This window comes from Amblyomma americanum, chromosome 5 (genome assembly GCF_052857255.1).
Source record: "Amblyomma americanum isolate KBUSLIRL-KWMA chromosome 5, ASM5285725v1, whole genome shotgun sequence".
NCBI lineage: Eukaryota > Metazoa > Arthropoda > Arachnida > Ixodida > Ixodidae > Amblyomma > Amblyomma americanum.
This window is the reverse complement of record NC_135501.1, coordinates 134,498,935-134,504,934: the sequence shown is the minus strand read 5'-3', so window position 1 is coordinate 134,504,934 and position 6,000 is coordinate 134,498,935.

The window sequence follows — 6,000 nt, the reverse complement described above, 5'->3', positions numbered from 1 at the left end:
TGCCGACCGTAGCAAGTTCCGGCGAAATTAATGATTGGTCGCGCAAGATTGCTCTTGAAGGGCATCCTCGGTCTCACAAGTGTCGAGTTCTGCGCCAGTCCTGTCGGCATTGTTATTCTTCGTCGTTGGTTTGTGCTGCATCCCCTAAAAATGTAATCACACAAGTCTAACTGGTGGCTGTGTTTGAAAGAACCATCTGCCCGTGCAGTGACGCATCTCTTCATTGCTGTCCCACTGCGCGAAGAGTGGTATGAAGACTCACAGCGATCTGTGACTGAAAAGTAGAGAATAAACAATGCTTCTTCTATGAACATTGACCTATTACACGATTGTATCATGGCCGAAACGAAGAGCTTAAGTGTTCCCACTAGATTTTATTAGTGACAGCTGCTAAACGCCCGTTCCTGCGTTTCCCGTCGGCGTCGTCGTAGTACTAGTACTATTAGTAGATTTATGTCGTATTCGTCGGCGTAAATGGCGGGTGTATTGCAATGGTGGCCACTCGGAGGGTGATTACCGTGAAAGGAGAAGGGAGTGGTAAAGGGTAGGAAATTTTAAAGGGAGTCCGGTTGCCTTGGAAAGAGGAATGTATGGCGAAATTGCACCAAGGTGCGAACGGAGGGGGTGTCTTTTTAGGAAAGGAGATGGCTCTGTAACACTCTCACTTGTCGGTGGACACCTCCGGAAGAGAGAAACGTGGTACAAAATAAGAAAGAGAGGAAGAAGATTCATCAGGGGTGGTGGTGGTGGTGGAGGAAAAAAATTATACGCAGATACACTTACAGCTGGTTATGCTTCAGCTGACCCATAGCCCTTACAAGTACTAGGTGCACGTCCCTCGCTCGGGACCCCTACGGCGTCGGCCGCCGCCCGGGCTCGCCCGACCAAGGACCGTTGGGCCTGCAAGTCAGAGCACCCGAGTAGGGTCGCCCCAAGTCCTCCCAGGTTGGGCTAGGATATGCGGGGATGGCGAGATTGGAGAGGCAGGCCCACATTGTGTGGTAGATGTCTGAATACAACACGCCTCTGTGGGGGCAGCTGCCAGAGAAAGCAGGGCCAAAATGTTTTAGACCTGCCTGGTACAGCACAGTGTTGGTGTAGGGGCGGAGTAATAGCCGCTCATCCGCCTTTGAAAAGGGGCGCTGCGCGCATAGAACGGTGAACTGCAGAGGAGAGCTGGTCGAAAAGCTAGTATTTGATTAAAACTAAAAAGACCTGAACACAACTATAGTTATATGAAGTCACTGTCATGTTTTCTCGCCCGCGGTACATCAGTGAGCGGGAGAGGCTGTTCTCAACAACCTCACAGTATATTCTATAATGTTCTCTACCCTCGGTACGTTAGTGGAGCCGGGAGTCCACTGCTTTGGACTCACCATATGTCATGTTCTCTATGGCACGGGCATGGACACTTTCTTTTCGTTCTTTTGTAGCGATAGCTACACTGGGCTACCAGGTGATGATTTCGCGGTACATGGGAGAGGAAAGTTGTGCGCATGCGCCGTTACCATGGCAACCGAAGACAGCAAATTGCGGCGTACGCTTCGCCGTCGCCGCGCCAGCTCCATCGTCAAAGCCAAGCGTGACGTCATGCGTATGAGCAGTTGTGCGCACGCGCCGATACCATGGTAACCAGAGAGACCAGGGAGACCCGACAGCTGCGCCGCGTTCGTTGTTTCCGCCTCGCTGCACGCCGCTATATCCCCCGAACCCCGCGTCGCATGCCCAGGATCGCGGAGATGTAGTGGGGCGTCTGTATCACAACGTTTGACATGTATGCAGAGAAGGAGAGTCCAGCCGTTAAACGGCGGTATAGACAAGAGAAGATAAACTCTTCCGATCCTGAGGTTGTCGCCTGGTAGTTGGCTTGAACCAAATAAGAACGCCGGAGTCTGTGTGTACGTGAGACAAGGTATTACCGCTCTCAGACATTTCTATTCGATCGCCGTGAAAAATGGAGAAGCCTGCTGTGTTCGGCTTCTGGAAAGCGGCATTATCATCCAAGGAGTATACTTGGCACCGGGAACATCTGTCACGCAGACGATTGATGTGGTTGCCACCTGTATACCAGCCTACGGCACGGTTTCACAGTTGTGTGTGACTTTGGGTGATTTCAACAGGAAACAGGACTCTCATAGTCAGTGGATGAAAAAAAATGTTTGACTTTAGCTTTGGACCCTCACGTCCAGAATACACAATGGGGAACTACTATAGAGCTTGTATACTAAAGAGGCTCTACCATATCACAATACTGTATCGACAAAATTGAGACCGCTGCATGCTACTTCACAGATGATCGGGCAGTCTTCGTCTGTGTCAAACAAAATGAATAAAAGATGTGTATGCCCAATGTCTATCATTGCTAAACATACAGTGACCACAACAAGCTCAGCCAGGGAAACGGACCTCTCGCTACGTATATCATGACATAGCCGATCTAAGCCAGTGCCAATTTCTTTTTTATAGTCCCACAATAATTTTTGTCATGTTCTCTACCCAAAGCCATCTTCTTGGTTTGTGTCCCGGTCAGCACAGCCTTGAACACTCCCTTCTGAGTAAGCGTGCAGCAAGCTATGGGAGAATGTAAGTACATTGTTGGTTGGAAGCACAGATGCGTCCCCCTGGAGGTGTTACGTCATGGTGCCGAGGGCCGGAGGGCCGATAGGCTGACGACCTAAGCCTCTATTGGCTGAATCATGCCCCACGTACTTCCGGTGTCTGAAAAACCGCGAAAAGCACTCAAAGGTGAGTAGCTGTCAGGTTGGAAACGCACCCTGAAAGTTGTGGAGCGGCCGAAGTAGCTGACCCCGGGTCAGGTTCTCCTATCTCCGGCGGTCGGAGCCCGTTGCGTTTGGTGGGTAATCGGGCATCCCGTGAGCGGGGCCGCACCAGTGGGCCATCTTGACGCAATCCCTGTCCTGGCCAGGCAAGCCAGCAATGGAGTCAAGACATTCGAAAGATCAGAGCAAAACACTCGCAGTCCCCATTCCCAACGCCCTGTACCCATAACCCGTTCCCCGACAACCTTACAACCCATCCATTTTACCCATCCTCTCCGCTACATCCCAAGGGAGATCAGTGGAGTCTTTCCTCGCCCACTCCCCCGGCTGTGGGTCGCTATGTAGCTTTTCCCCTCTCATTTTTTTTTTTCAATTTTCCCCACCTACGGGTGGCAAAATTATACCGGGACCGGCAAATGACTTGGCCATATCTCCCGAAGCACTGCACACCCTCAATTATAGAACAGTCACCGTGATCCCAGTGTGTTGAGCCTACTGCTGGTCGGGTAGCAGGTCAGAAACCGGATGAGGTCGCAGACGAGCAAGTGATTGCAATGCTAAAGCTGATCGTGAATGCCATGCATGTGCTGCTTTCTAGCATGCACATCCCGGCTGCACAGAATGCACTGCAGATGCTGTATTGGTTGAATCCAGTGCTTGCAGCTGTCCAAGAGCTGGCACAACGCGTCCTTCAGCCTCATCCTTCCAAGAAGAAGTCCGATGCTTACGTTGCCATCAACATTATCAGCCGCACAGGCAAGCAGCCTTTCTTGACACTGAAACGTCGGCGCTGCCTTGGGATGGAGGGCCCTCGATCTGTTCTACTCAGCTCGCAGCAGTCGGCAGCCCTCAAGGTGTGCAGGCTACAACTGCGGCGGCCTGTGACTTACAGTGCTTGTGTCACTGCCTGTCGGGCTTGCTACGGAACGCATTTCTGTACTTCTTATTCTTTTACGCGCCCCTCATCTCTCTCCCCCAGTGCAGGGTAGCCAACCGGAATATTTTACTGGTTAAACTCCCTGCTTTTCCTCTGCCACCTCTCTCTCTCTCTCTCTGCGCGGTTCTCGGCTCCTTGCATTTCCTTTTGTGGTGCCCCATGCCGGGAGGAAAAGCTAGGAAAGGCCTTCGCTGTGCAAGTTACATTAAAAAAAAAAGCGCGCCGAAAGTTGCATGCTTTGGAAAGAAGGACAACGACCCTAATGCTCGTGCAGTGAGCGATTATCTCAGAGCTATCATTATGGAGTGCGCAGTAGATGTAGGTGGTAGGATGGCTCGACAGGATATTGGCAAGCTATCGCAGTTGACCAAAGATCTCAATAAAACACGTCAAAGCATGAAAGTGTCTACCCACACAAACAGAAAAGAACTGGCAGAGCTAAAAAAGTTAATAAGCGCATTGTAGCCGACATAAGTTAGTTTAATAGGGAGAGAATCGAGCACGCTCTAAAGAACGGAGCCAATCTAAAAGCGGCGAAGAGAAAAGTGGGCATGCGCAAAAATCACAGTTAAAGTAGCCGAAGAGCTCGACAAAAATACGTACAGAAGCGAATGCTGTCATGACGCTAATGACAGAAACAATAGTGCATACCAATGGGTCATCCCGGCAGTGAATAAAGAGGAAGCAAAAGAAGGCTTTAGGAGCCATGCGAAGGGGGAAAGAAGCGGGTGAGGTTCAGATAACAGCACATCTGTTGAAGGAAGGTGGGGAGATTATGCTAGGAAAAAGAGCCATCCCCTAAATGCAATGCCTTATGACCTTGAGCGTTCCAGAAGCGTGGAAGAACGCAAACATACTCTTATTTCATAAGAAAGAAGACTCCAAGAGATCGAAAAGTTACGGACCGATCAGCTTAGTGTCCGTTGCCTACAATGTGTTTACTAACGTTATCGCTAATAGTCAGGACAACCTTAGATTTTAATCAACCAAATGATAAGGCAGGCTTTCGTAAAGGATATTCCGGAATAGATCATGTTCACACTTTCAATCAGGTGATAGAGAAATTGACAGCATATAACCAACCCTCATATAACCACTATAACCCTATATAATCCCTAGCCGCCCTCTCTAAGCGGAGAACGGTAAACACGATACACGAGCACGCAAGAGGCAGAACGCTCTCTTCTGCGGCTGAGAAATCGGCTGAGAAATTAGAACTGCTACTGGTATTAAAAAAAGAAGATGCAAGCCGAAGCCAGCACCAGACGTTGTTGTGCATCGTAATGGCAAATGCGTTCCAAGGGCACACACGCTTTACATAATAGGCCGTCACATAAAATCCAACCGCAAGGCAACACATACCTTATGGACTGCACCAGCAAATCACAAAATAACACATATTAAAGCGCATCCTCAACCGCAGCCAAGAACTACAGGAAAAAGACTTCTTTCGAATTATACCGGCATTAATAATCAGTGGAATAAATTACCGCATCCCATGCCACACCACCACCTAGATCGAAACGAACCAAATGGGCATCGTCCTTCACACGGTACTAAAAGCAACACTGGAACTACCTCCCCATGTGTCCATGCAGTTCCTACGACTACTCGGAGTGCACGACGTCAACCGAGAGAAATTGGAACGCCACCTCAAAGACCATGCCCAAATCGTTCAACGAACACGTCAATGATGCCTCCTTGTAGCCCGGCTTGGCTACCAAACACAGAGACATCAACCCTCCCTCTAAAAAGCATACTGCTCACACCAAAGATCCGAAATCAAATTCAGGTGGCTCCCATTCCTCGCAATATGCAATCCGAACTTCATGAAGGTCGGAGACAGGCCTGAGCGGTGGCGCTTGCTAGAGCCTTTTGGTGACAGCAAAACTGACACATCGACCCCGTAAACAGATGCGGCCCGCTGCTCACAGATGTGTGCAATGAGTTCATCACCAACATCATCCTCAACTATCTTTCTTATTGACGTTTCAAAGTAATCACAGCTGGTAAAGCCAGTTGACTGCGCGGAGACCCTACAAATGTCTTGAGCTTGCGTGATCGTGGAGCCACTGTGAGCGAAGCTAGAGATATTTTCCTGTGGTGTTGAAACGGCAGCGTTAGTATATCCCTGGAAAAGCGAAATGAAAAGTATAACAGTTTTTATGAAGTGAAACTCTGATGCTTTCTTCGTGTGTCCGTGAAGCGAAAAAGATGATAATTACAGCGCGCGCATACACACACACACACACACACACACACACACACACACACACACACACA